This window comes from Teleopsis dalmanni, chromosome 2, assembly GCF_002237135.1.
Source record: "Teleopsis dalmanni isolate 2A chromosome 2, ASM223713v2, whole genome shotgun sequence".
NCBI lineage: Eukaryota > Metazoa > Arthropoda > Insecta > Diptera > Diopsidae > Teleopsis > Teleopsis dalmanni.
The window spans coordinates 244,593,788-244,609,159 of record NC_051847.1 but is presented as its reverse complement, the minus strand read 5'-3'; positions in this window follow the sequence as shown (position 1 = coordinate 244,609,159).

The window sequence follows — 15,372 nt, the reverse complement described above, 5'->3', positions numbered from 1 at the left end:
GCTTATAATCAAAGAGGCAGCCGATACAGGAGAACAGGCCAATATAACAACAATTATACCCATCAAAACAATAATTACAATTATAGACAAAGACAAAATGTCCGCACTATTTATCAAAACGATGATAGAACGGAAAACATAAATAATAACAAAAAAAAATGTCTTTAATATCAATTTAAGTCTAAGTAGTTTCGTCTCCACTCATACAAGTATAAAGAATGGCATATCAGCATTTCTAGTAGACACTGGTGCCGACATTTCACTAATTAAGCAAAACTCAATTTCTTTTGGTAAAATTAAAGAGCCCAATAAAACTAGCCTTAACGACATATGACATGGGGCAATAACAACGTTAGGAACCATCACCTTCGATTTTAGAGTTAGAAATACTCTAATAAAACACAATTTTCATGTCGTAGAAAACAATTTCCCAATCCTAACAGATGGTATAATAGGATTGTATTTCTTGAAAAAATACAAAAACAATTTTACGATAGAAAAGAAAATAGTCTTAACTTAGAAATAGGAAATAAAGTTTTATTAAGAAATGAAATAGGACATAAGCTAGAAAATAAATACATAGGCCCCTATGAGGTTATAAGTATAGATGATAGAAATAACTGTAGAATTAGAGCCAAGAACTTTCCCATTATTACGGTACATAAGGACCCAATTAAGATGTATAAAAATTAGGATTACAAAAACAAAAAAAAATATGCAAACAATGTAACTGTAGATAAAATATTTTAAATATATAGGTGTTGTGTATTTGTATATTTTAATTTGTCATATATGTTGTAATTTGTAAAAATAAATATAAAATATCAAATATTAATTAAATGTTAATATTATTAAATACATTAACTATGTTAAATATTAATTAAATATTAACATAATTTTGTAATTTGTAAAAATAATATACACAAATGTAAAAATATAAATTATTAATTGTTATTACATTGATCAGAATGACTTCATAATTTTACTTGCAATTATAAAGTCATTTTCCAAAAAATGGAGGCGTAGTGTGTAATAGTGCTGTTCACATTATTCGAATTTTTTAAAAAACCGAAATTCTTCGATTATTCGAATATTCGTATTTCAACGAAGTCTTCAAAGTTGGAAAATAATTCGAATTTTTTGTAAATTTTTGTTCTCGAAGTCTTCGAAGTTTAAGTGCAGTGAAAAACTTCGAAGACTTCGTAAGCAAAAGGTGAAGTGAGAGCGCAAAATGCAAACAAACGTGCATCACACAAATTATTTGAGGAATGAAAGCATTTGCTTTGTTTGTACGGTTTTATGTTTTTTTTTGTTATTCTATGCAGAAAATTAAAAACATGTTTTTTTGTTTTATTTTATTACATAAAATTTATTTTATCATTAAAAATGTATTATATATATTATTATAAAATATTATTTATATAAAATAAAAAATTTACCTTTTATATAACTTATGTTATATTTATAATTTATGTTAAAAAAATTACATTTTTGAAAATTTTTAATATAATATAAAATACATATGTAAGAATATGAAAATATTGATATTGATGGATTTTATTAGTAATGGAAATTTTATAAAAGTTTTCATTTTTCCTCTAAAAAAAAATCACAAATTAAAACCTTGAAAATTAGTTATGAAAAAATGAGTTTTGCTCATTAACGCATAAATATTTGACCTGTATTATATGAGCTGTGATGATCACACAAATTTATTTTTGCATAATAAAATTTTGATTTTTTTATTGTAATTACAGTATTTTACGGTTTATGTAAAACTTTTAAATCCTTATTTCTAAGAAAAGAAATACATAATATTATAAGGAACTATATAAATAATATGTAAATTTGCACATTAGCACATTTGTATAAAAGAAATTCCATCAAATTTTCATGTATTTTATATTATATTAAAAATATTCATAAATATAATTCTTTATATAAATAATAAATATAAGTTATTTAAAATGTAAATTTTTTATTTAACATAAATAATATTTAATAATAAAATATTTGATATTAATATATATAATAACACATTTTTAATAATAAAATAAATTTTATGTAATAAAATAAAACAAAAAAACATGTTTTTAATTTTCTGCATAGAATAACAAAAAAAATATAAAACCGTACAAACAAAGCAAATGCTTTCATCCCTCAAATAATTTGTGTGATGCACGTTTGTTTGCATTTTGCGCTCTCACTTCACCTTTTGCTTACGAAGTCTTCAAAGTCTTCGAAGTCTTCGAAGTCTTCGAAGTTTTTCATTACACTTCACTACACTTCGAAGACTTCGAGAACAAAAATTTACAAAAAATTCAAATTTTTTTCCAACTTCGAAGACTTCGTTTACTATTCGAATTCTTCGAATACTTCGTAAATTCGAATACGAAGAGCACTAGTGTGTACATGCTTTGGGTTATTTGTTGACCGCGCTATTTGTTAATATTTTCTATTCCCACGCTTAACTGTAAAAGTTTATGCAAGAGGAATATGATATCATATTTTTTAACTTAAGAGACCTTGACCGTCTTGTAGTGTGCAAGTCTCGGTATGTGCACACACTGAACGATAGTAAGTTTAAGAATAGAACATATAAATAAAGTCAGTATCGACAAGTAACTCAAAAACAACGGAGTTTTATTTTATTATAAAGTCAACACAACAACGCTCTTGGAGTGTAGCAGTGTAAGAATTATAATAAAGAAATGCAAAATCACTTTGACTGGACACTCGTAAGTACGCAGACGTGTTTTTTAAACCCGTCTCGTCTTCTGTATGCGATATTTTACAAGTCAATGGGACTAAATAATGCAAAAGTGGTGGAGAAAAAAGTCATTTCTTGTATTAAGATTTAGCATGCTCATATACTAAGAGCCATAATTTGCGTTGTAATTTTTCATAATTCTTTCAGTTCAATAAAATTTAATTTCAAATAAAATAATGCAGCTTCTTCTCTTCAGAATGAACTTAATTTGGTCACACATTATAGTTAGACCTTCCTAATTTAAAATGCTAATATAAAAAGAATACAAGTAAAACTTTTTATTCCACGTAAATTTTTTTTAAATTATATTAAAATAAAACACTACAAAATAGCGATTTTAAAAAGTTATTATTTATAAATAAGGGTCCCAACCGGGATATAAAAGGCATAAGTTTCTGCTAGCAGTAGCATCATTTATTAGTTGCTGAACTTGAACATCTACAGTTGTTGCTCCAAATACGCCATTACGTTTGCCCTCCAACTTATTTTGAATAGTCAACAAAGCCCGTTGTGCAATCAAATTTTCTTCTTCGTCTGCATGAGATTAAATATATTTTTTAAATTATTATCTTTAATAATAAAAATCAGTGTAAGTTAGCTTTGTACTTGTGTATAATTAAAAAATAAAATATAAAATCTAAAAAAACAATGTAAGTTATTCAATATAAAGTAATAATTAAATTAATAATTAATTATTGAAAAATAATTAAATAGGCATTTAAAATTTTAATATGAATCAACAATATGTATAAGTTTTTAGAATGCTTTTTTTTGGAAAAACAATTATGTTATCTTAATATTTACAGGTAATACAATATATTCTAATAATTAATAATGTTCATACATGCACTTAGCAGAAAAACTCTGCGTAAGTAAATTTTGTTTCAACATATAAAAAATTATTAAATAAATAAATTTTTTAAATCAATATATTTAATTCGTTATCTTTATTTTAAGCTATAACTTATTTCTAACACATTAGTAGAAAAATTATAATAAATAAAAATGTAAAAAATATGCGCTATCGGCTGCAGAAAAAGTCTGCGTACAAAACATAAAAAGGGGAATTTCCGAAGTTTTAACAGTAGAACTTTGGCGTGATTTATGCTTTACTGTACCAGTATATCATTATACACAATCCCACGCACTTATTTTATAATTTAACGATTAAAAAGTAATTAAATTTATAATGGCAAATAAAGGAAAAGAAATTATTATCAGTGGGAGCAGTATTATTATTGATCTATGAAAAAAAAGGAAAATGTATCGCGAAATTGGTAAAATCGTTATGCGGTCATATTCTTTTATTCAAACAGTAGTGAACAACTACAACTAAATAGGATTATTGAACTCGAAGTTGGGAACTGGGCATCCATCCAAGCTGTCAACAAGAGAAACATTATTAATTTAGTGAAAGATAATCGTCTAACTGGACTTCTGTTATAGAATTATATTGACCAGAAATTTCAGAAGCAAATTCAGGTGGATACTGTACACAAAATATTAAAAAAATACCACTGCCATGGCCGGTTTGCACGAAGCAAGCCGCTTATTTCCAAAGATATTATAATAAAGCGTTTAGCATTCGCAAGCGAATATTTAAATAAGTCTCCAGAATTTTGAAAACACATAATTTTTTCAGACGAAAGCAAATTTTGTCTCTTTAGCATTAAAGGTCGACGGTTTATATGGCGAATCCCGGGTACGGCCTTTAATAACGAAGATTTGTATCTAACAATAAAACACGGTAGTAGAGGAGAAATAGTGCGGGGGTGTATGGCGAGAGTGAAAAAAATGGAATTCATTGAGCCGATAATGAATAAAGTTGATCATTTAAAATGTTTTAAAATGCAATTTAAAGAGCAGTGCCAAAAAGTTGGGGTTACAGAATCGTCTAATTACTTACTTCAACAAGATACCGATCCAAAGCACACTGCAGAAGTTGTAAAGATTTGGTTGCTTTAAAATGTGCCCAAGCAAATCAAAACGTCATCATAATCGCCATATTTGAATCCTATAGAATATTTATACGATTTACTGGAGCGTCGGGTACATGAATACAATATAACCTCCAAAGAAATGCTGAATAACGTGAGCGACGCGAAATGGGGTAAAATAAGCAGCAATGAGACTGCGAAGCTGATCAATTCGATACCAAAACGACTTTTGGAGGTCATAAAAAGGAAAAGTTACCCAACAAGTTACTGAAAATATAAAATCTTTTAAAAAATAATATATTTCGACGCTTTTTAAACTCTTGTTCGCAGACTTTTTCTGCCACCGATAGCGCTGATTTTTTACATTTTTAATTATTATAATTTTTCTACTAATCTGTTAGAAATAATTTTTAGCTTCAAATGAAGATAACAAATAAAAGTACTAATAAAAAATAAAATTGATTTAAAAAAATTTATATATTTATTTAGGTGCGCTGATTCTGAGCTTCACATTTGGCAGGACCCGAGTTCGATTCCTGGTACTTGCAGTCTCAAAAATAATTATTTACGAATAATTAAATATAAGAATTATTTCCAAGACCACTGATGAAGGGTATTTGGCAATACTCGAAACAGCTGTATGGTCAGCCAAAAATTCAATTAATTAAAAATAATTTAAAAAATAAATTTTTGTTGTTGTTTCACTTCTGTTCGAAAACCTCTTTATACATATATTTATTTAGTAATTTTTTAAATGTTGAAACAAAATTTACTTTCTGTACGCAGAGTTCTTCTGCTAAGTATATATCAATTCTAATTCAATCAGATATTGATTGGAACGTCGCGGCCAGCATAAGAAACGAATCTGCAAGAGCCGCTTACCAAGAAAAAGTTGTAAACAAACTAGAAGAAAATAATTAAATGATAAGAGAATCAGACGTAACAGTAAGCTGGCAAGGCATTAAACAGGCCGTACTTAGCGCAGCAAACGAAACGCTTGGCCAAAAAACTCACTACACCAATGAGTGGTTTGATTCAAAATGCAGAGAGATTATTAAAGCAAAAAACGATGCTAGAAAAATATACATTGAAAATGGCACCCGACAGAATTTGCTTAAATATGAAGAAAAAAGAAAAGAAGCCAAAACTAGAAAGCATTGAACAAGATTTTCAAACAAATCAAACAAGATCAATGTACCGCAGAATACGAAAACATACACGCATATTCCAACCGCACTTAACAGCTTGTAAAAATAAAAATGGTGAATTGATCAGTTATAGAAAAGAAGTTTTAAATATTAATAAATAAAAAACCATTTCAGCGATCTGTTGAATAGCAATGAAGTCGAAGCCCCTAGTGATACCGTATGGACAGTAGAAAATATGCTAGAGGAACCTATACTTGAGGACACGAAACGAGCAATAGAGAAGTTAAAAAGCTTTAAATCGTGTGGAGAAGATTCTATAAACGTTGAGCTGATCAAATACGCCCGAGAAGAACTTCACAAGCAGATACATGAATTAATACTTCAAATCTGGAGAACAGAAAAAATGCCAGAAGAATGGTATACAAGCTTAATAGTTCCTATCTATAAAAAAGGCGACAAAACGAGCTGTGCTAACTACAGAGGTATATCTCTTCTTAATGTTTGGTATAAAATAACATATTTTCGAACATATTATATGAAAAACTAAACATGTACGCAGAAGAAATACTGGGAGATTATCAATGTGGTTTTAGAACAACAGACTAATGCTTCGTTATGTCACAGATTTTCGAGAAGTTTTATGAGTTCAACATTAACATACATTGTTTATTAATAGACTTTAAATAAGCCTTCGATAAGCTCAACAAAAAATACATTAATAACTATCTAAAAAAAACTCGGTATACCGCAAAAATACATTAACTTAATTAATATGACTCTAATGCATGCAAACACTAAAATAATTCTGAATGGTGAACTTTCAGACAAATTTGAAACCAAATCTGGCGTACGTCAAGGTGATTCTTTTTCTATCAAGGTGGTATAATATTTAATAAATTTACACAAATAAGCGCCTATGCTGACGAAGTCGTCATTATTGCAAGAAACAAGGAGTACCTTCAAAGCGTTTTTATACAACTAGAACAAGCAACGAAGCAAACAGGTCTCAGAAGAAACAAAGAAAAAACTAAATAGATGACAAGATTTCCCCAAGATAGCCACATCAGAATAGACACAAGATCGCATTCAAACAGCTAACATAGCATATTTTGCCCATATGAAGCTTATGAAATCAACGTTACTATCGAAAGAACAAAAGTTGTGCATATATAAAACTTTCATTGGACCGGTTCTTACCCACGGCTGCGATACATGGGCTCTTAAATCCAGCTACAACAACTTGATACTGAGATTCGAGAAAAAAATACTGAGGAAAATATGTGGCCCGGTGTGCTTAGAATCGGCACATATCATATAAGGTATAACGACGAATTGAATGTCTTGAACGAAGGCCGAACTATAACACGATACATAAAAGCCCAAAGACTGCGCTGGCATGGACACGTTTTACGAATGAGTAACGAAAGAAAGACCAAGAAAATTTTCGAGACAAAGCCAGAGGAGAGCAAAAAAGAGAACGGCCGCGACGAAGATGGTTACAAGATGTAGAAGATAACATACGAACGATGAGAATAACACAACACAGAAAGAAAGCGAAATGCAGAGAAGAATGGAGGCGTATTGTAGAGGATCTGAGGAAAAAAGAAAATAGCTTCAGCATTTTATGTTAAAACTAACATTCCCGGAGTAATGGATTACTTTCCATTTACTACAGCAGCATTTGTTATTTGTTATTGTCCTGTATAAATATCACATTTAAATATATTTGAATAACTAATTATTGTTGGTTATTTACATGTAAAATTAAACTCTTTTTTTTTTAACTAATTAAAAAAACAACCTTACGCTATATCAATTCTTCAATCTCTTTATTTTCAAACATTCATTGCTTTTATACAAAATTGACGTAAATCATAATTTAATTTTATAATTAGGATAGAAACGTTCTTTAATTAATAAACTATAATAATAGTTTATGATGTTACAATAAAAAAGAAGCAATGTTTTACCTGCGCATATGTTAATTACAAAAAAATATATTAAACTTATTTTAGAAATCCCTTTCATTATAGAAAGGAAACCATTCCTTTCATTATTTTATTGTTTTAAATAATTATAGTAAACGCTTTAGTTGGTAAAAATACCGGTGAAAATAAAATAAATAAATAAAAATTTGAATATTTTAAATTTGTTATAATACTTTTATTATAATAATAATTTTAATAAAATATATAATTAAATAAAAATTTAGACATAAGAAATTTATTATAATAATTTTATTAAAATATATACAAAAAACTTATTATTAAAAAAAACTTATTATTATTAATTATTTTCAAAAATATAAATTTTTTAATATAAATTATATATATAACATAAGTTATATAAAAGGTAAATTTTTTATTTTATTTAAGTAATATTTAATAATAATATATATAATGCATTTTTAATAATAAAATAAATTTTATGTAATAAAATAAAACAAAAAAACATGTTTTTAATTTTCTGCATAGAATAACAAAAAAAATATAAAACCGTACAAACAAAGCAAATGCTTTCATCCCTCAAATAATTTGTGTGATGCACGTTTGTTTGCATTTTGCGCTCTCACTTCACCTTTTGCTTACGAAGTCTTCAAAGTCTTCGAAGTCTTCGAAGTCTTCGAAGTTTAAGTGTAGTGAAAAACTTCGAGAACAAAAATTTACAAAAAATTCAAATTTTTTTCCAACTTCGAAGACTTCGTTTACTATTCGAATTCTTCGAATACTTCGTAAATTCGAATACGAAGAGCACTAGTGTGTACATGCTTTGGGTTATTTGTTGACCGCGCTATTTGTTAATATTTTCTATTCCCACGCTTAACTGTAAAAGTTTATGCAAGAGGAATATGATATCATATTTTTTAACTTAAGAGACCTTGACCGTCTTGTAGTGTGCAAGTCTCGGTATGTGCACACACTGAACGATAGTAAGTTTAAGAATAGAACATATAAATAAAGTCAGTATCGACAAGTAACTCAAAAACAACGGAGTTTTATTTTATTATAAAGTCAACACAACAACGCTCTTGGAGTGTAGCAGTGTAAGAATTATAATAAAGAAATGCAAAATCACTTTGACTGGACACTCGTAAGTACGCAGACGTGTTTTTTAAACCCGTCTCGTCTTCTGTATGCGATATTTTACAAGTCAATGGGACTAAATAATGCAAAAGTGGTGGAGAAAAAAGTCATTTCTTGTATTAAGATTTAGCATGCTCATATACTAAGAGCCATAATTTGCGTTGTAATTTTTCATAATTCTTTTAGTTCAATAAAATTTAATTTCAAATAAAATAATGCAGCTTCTTCTCTTCAGAATGAACTTAATTTGGTCACACATTATAGTTAGACCTTCCTAATTTAAAATGCTAATATAAAAAGAATACAAGTTAAAACTTTTTATTCCACGTAAATTTTTTTTAAATTATATTAAAATAAAACACTACAAAATAGCGATTTTAAAAAGTTATTATTTATAAATAAGGGTCCCAACCGGGATATAAAAGGCATAAGTTTCTGCTAGCAGTAGCATCATTTATTAGTTGCTGAACTTGAACATCTACAGTTGTTGCTCCAAATACGCCATTACGTTTGCCCTCCAACTTATTTTGAATAGTCAACAAAGCCCGTTGTGCAATCAAATTTTCTTCTTCGTCTGCATGAGATTAAATATATTTTTTAAATTATTATCTTTAATAATAAAAATCAGTGTAAGTTAGCTTTGTACTTGTGTATAATTAAAAAATAAAATATAAAATCTAAAAAAACAATGTAAGTTATTCAATATAAAGTAATAATTAAATTAATAATTAATTATTGAAAAATAATTAAATAGGCATTTTAAATTTTAATATGAATCAACAATATGTATAAGTTTTAAGAATGCTTTTTTTTGGAAAAACAATTATGTTATCTTAATATTTACAGGTAATACAATATATTCTAATAATTAATAATGTTCACACATGCACTTAGCAGAAAAACTCTGCGTAAGTAAATTTTGTAACAACATATAAAAAATTATTAAATAAATAAATTTTTTAAATCAATATATTTAACTCGTTATCTTTATTTTAAGCTATAACTTATTTCTAACACATTAGTAGAAAAATTATAATAAATAAAAATGTAAAAAATATGCGCTATCGGCTGCAGAAAAAGTCTGCGTACAAAACATAAAAAGGGGAATTTCCGAAGTTTTAACAGTAGAACTTTGGCGTGATTTATGCTTTACTGTACCAGTATATCATTATACACAATCCCACGCACTTATTTTATAATTTAACGATTAAAAAGTAATTAAATTTATAATGGCAAATAAAGGAAAAGAAATTATTATCAGTGGGAGCAGTATTATTATTGATCTATGAAAAAAAAGGAAAATGTATCGCGAAATTGGTAAAATCGTTATGCGGTCACATTCTTTTATCCAAACAGTAGTGAACAACTACAACTAAATAGGATTATTGACCTCGAAGTTGGGAACTGGGCATCCATCCAAGCTGTCAACAAGAGAAACATTATTAATTTAGTGAAAGATAATCGTCTAACTGGACTTCTGTTATAGAATTATATTGACCAGAAATTTCAGAAGCAAATTCAGGTGGATACTGTACACAAAATATTAAAAAAATACCACTGCCATGGCCGGTTTGCACGAAGCAAGCCGCTTATTTCCAAAGATATTATAATAAAGCGTTTAGCATTCGCAAGCGAATATTTAAATAAGTCTCCAGAATTTTGAAAACACATAATTTTTTCAGACGAAAGCAAATTTTGTCTCTTTAGCATTAAAGGTCGACGGTTTATATGGCGAATCCCGGGTACGGCCTTTAATAACGAAGATTTGTATCTAACAATAAAACACGGTAGTAGAGGAGAAATAGTGCGGGGGTGTATGGCGAGAGTGAAAAAAATGGAATTCATTGAGTCGATAATGAATAAAGTTGATCATTTTAATGTTTTAAAATGCAATTTAAAGAGCAGTGCCAAAAAGTTGGGGTTACAGAATCGTCTAATTACTTACTTCAACAAGATACCGATCCAAAGCACACTGCAGAAGTTGTAAAGATTTGGTTGCTTTAAAATGTGCCCAAGCAAATCAAAACGTCATCATAATCGCCATATTTGAATCCTATAGAATATTTATACGATTTACTGGAGCGTCGGGTACATGAATACAATATAACCTCCAAAGAAATGCTGAATAACGTGAGCGACGCGAAATGGGGTAAAATAAGCAGTAATGAGACTGCGAAGCTGATCAATTCGATACCAAAACGACTTTTGGAGGTCATAAAAAGGAAAAGTTACCCAACAAGTTACTGAAAATATAAAATCTTTTAAAAAATAATATATTTCGACGCTTTTTAAACTCTTGTTCGCAGACTTTTTCTGCCACCGATAGCGCTGATTTTTTACATTTTTAATTATTATAATTTTTCTACTAATCTGTTAGAAATAATTTTTAGCTTCAAATGAAGATAACAAATAAAAGTACTAATAAAAAATAAAATTGATTTAAAAAAATTTATATATTTATTTAGTAATTTTTTAAATGTTGGAAAAAAATTTACTTTCTGTACGCAGAGTTCTTCTGCTAAGTATATATCAATTCTAATTCAATCAGATATTGATTGGAACGTCGCGGCCAGCATAAGAAACGAATCTGCAAGAGCCGCTTACCAAGAAAAAGTTGTAAACAAACTAGAAGAAAATAATTAAATGATAAGAGAATCAGACGTAACAGTAAGCTGGCAAGGCATTAAACAGGCAGTACTTAGCGCAGCAAACGAAACGCTTGGCCAAAAAACTCACTACACCAATGAGTGGTTTGATTCAAAATGCAGAGAGATTATTAAAGCAAAAAACGATGCTAGAAAAATATACATTGAAAATGGCACCCGACAGAATTTGCTTAAATATGAAGAAAAAAGAAAAGAAGCCAAAACTAGAAAGCATTGAACAAGATTTTCAAACAAATCAAACAAGATCAATGTACCGCAGAATACGAAAACATACACGCATATTCCAACCGCACTTAACAGCTTGTAAAAATAAAAATGGTGAATTGATCAGTTATAGAAAAGAAGTTTTAAATATTAATAAATAAAAAACCATTTCAGCGATCTGTTGAATAGCAATGAAGTCGAAGCCCCTAGTGATACCGTATGGACAGTAGAAAATATGCTAGAGGAACCTATACTTGAGGACACGAAACGAGCAATAGAGAAGTTAAAAAGCTTTAAATCGTGTGGAGAAGATTCTATAAACGTTGAGCTGATCAAATACGCCCGAGAAGAACTTCACAAGCAGATACATGAATTAATACTTCAAATCTGGAGAACAGAAAAAATGCCAGAAGAATGGTATACAAGCTTAATAGTTCCTATCTATAAAAAAGGCGACAAAACGAGCTGTGCTAACTACAGAGGTATATCTCTTCTTAATGTTTGGTATAAAATAACATATTTTCGAACATATTATATGAAAAACTAAACATGTACGCAGAAGAAATACTGGGAGATTATCAATGTGGTTTTAGAACCGGTCGCTCAACAACAGACTAATGCTTCGTTATGTCACAGATTTTCGAGAAGTTTTATGAGTTCAACATTAACATACATTGTTTATTAATAGACTTTAAATAAGCCTTCGATAAGCTCAACAAAAAATACATTAATAACTATCTAAAAAAAACTCGGTATACCGCAAAAATACATTAACTTAATTAATATGACTCTAATGCATGCAAACACTAAAATAATTCTGAATGGTGAACTTTCAGACAAATTTGAAACCAAATCTGGCGTACGTCAAGGTGATTCTTTTTCTATCAAGGTGGTATAATATTTAATAAATTTACACAAATAAGCGCCTATGCTGACGAAGTCGTCATTATTGCAAGAAACAAGGAGTACCTTCAAAGCGTTTTTATACAACTAGAACAAGCAACGAAGCAAACAGGTCTCAGAAGAAACAAAGAAAAAACTAAATAGATGACAAGATTTCCCCAAGATAGCCACATCAGAATAGACACAAGATCGCATTCAAACAGCTAACATAGCATATTTTGCCCATATGAAGCTTATGAAATCAACGTTACTATCGAAAGAACAAAAGTTGTGCATATATAAAACTTTCATTGGACCGGTTCTTACCCACGGCTGCGATACATGGGCTCTTAAATCCAGCTACAACAACTTGATACTGAGATTCGAGAAAAAAATACTGAGGAAAATATGTGGCCCGGTGTGCTTAGAATCGGCACATATCATATAAGGTATAACGACGAATTGAATGTCTTGAACGAAGGCCGAACTATAACACGATACATAAAAGCCCAAAGACTGCGCTGGCATGGACACGTTTTACGAATGAGTAACGAAAGAAAGACCAAGAAAATTTTCGAGACAAAGCCAGAGGAGAGCAAAAAAGAGAACGGCCGCGACGAAGATGGTTACAAGATGTAGAAGATAACATACGAACGATGAGAATAACACAACACAGAAAGAAAGCGAAATGCAGAGAAGAATGGAGGCGTATTGTAGAGGATCTGAGGAAAAAAGAAAATAGCTTCAGCATTTTATGTTAAAACTAACATTCCCGGAGTAATGGATTACTTTCCATTTACTACAGCAGCATTTGTTATTTGTTATTGTCCTGTATAAATATCACATTTAAATATATTTGAATAACTAATTATTGTTGGTTATTTACATGTAAAATTAAACTCTTTTTTTTTTAACTAATTAAAAAAACAACCTTACGCTATATCAATTCTTCAATCTCTTTATTTTCAAACATTCATTGCTTTTATACAAAATTGACGTAAATCATAATTTAATTTTATAATTAGGATAGAAACGTTCTTTAATTAATAAACTATAATAATAGTTTATGATGTTACAATAAAAAAGAAGCAATGTTTTACCTGCGCATATGTTAATTACAAAAAAATATATTAAACTTATTTTAGAAATCCCTTTCATTATAGAAAGGAAACCATTCCTTTCATTATTTTATTGTTTTAAATAATTATAGTAAACGCTTTAGTTGGTAAAAATACCGGTGGAAATAAAATAAATAAATAAAAATTTGAATATTTTAAATTTGTTATAATACTTTTATTATAATAATAATTTTAATAAAATATATAATTAAATAAAAATTTAGACATAAGAAATTTATTATAATAATTTTATTAAAATATATACAAAAAACTTATTATTAAAAAAAACTTATTATTATTAATTATTTTCAAAAATATAAATTTTTTAATATAAATTATATATATAACATAAGTTATATAAAAGGTAAATTTTTTATTTTATTTAAGTAATATTTAATAATAATATATATAATGCATTTTTAATAATAAAATAAATTTTATGTAATAAAATAAAACAAAAAAACATGTTTTTAATTTTCTGCATAGAATAACAAAAAAAATATAAAACAGTACAAACAAAGCAAATGCTTTCATCCCTCAAATAATTTGTGTGATGCACGTTTGTTTGCATTTTGCGCTCTCACTTCACCTTTTGCTTACGAAGTCTTCAAAGTCTTCGAAGTCTTCGAAGTCTTCGAAGTTTAAGTGTAGTGAAAAACTTCGAGAACAAAAATTTACAAAAAATTCAAATTTTTTTCCAACTTCGAAGACTTCGTTTACTATTCGAATTCTTCGAATACTTCGTAAATTCGAATACGAAGAGCACTAGTGTGTACATGCTTTGGGTTATTTGTTGACCGCGCTATTTGTTAATATTTTCTATTCCCACGCTTAACTGTAAAAGTTTATGCAAGAGGAATATGATATCATATTTTTTAACTTAAGAGACCTTGACCGTCTTGTAGTGTGCAAGTCTCGGTATGTGCACACACTGAACGATAGTAAGTTTAAGAATAGAACATATAAATAAAGTCAGTATCGACAAGTAACTCAAAAACAACGGAGTTTTATTTTATTATAAAGTCAACACAACAACGCTCTTGGAGTGTAGCAGTGTAAGAATTATAATAAAGAAATGCAAAATCACTTTGACTGGACACTCGTAAGTACGCAGACGTGTTTTTTAAACCCGTCTCGTCTTCTGTATGCGATATTTTACAAGTCAATGGGACTAAATAATGCAAAAGTGGTGGAGAAAAAAGTCATTTCTTGTATTAAGATTTAGCATGCTCATATACTAAGAGCCATAATTTGCGTTGTAATTTTTCATAATTCTTTTAGTTCAATAAAATTTAATTTCAAATAAAATAATGCAGCTTCTTCTCTTCAGAATGAACTTAATTTGGTCACACATTATAGTTAGACCTTCCTAATTTAAAATGCTAATATAAAAAGAATACAAGTTAAAACTTTTTATTCCACGTAAATTTTTTTTAAATTATATTAAAATAAAACACTACAAAATAGCGATTTTAAAAAGTTATTATTTATAAATAAGGGTCCCAACCGGGATATAAAAGGCATAAGTTTCTGCTAGCAGTAGCATCATTTATTAGTTGCTGAA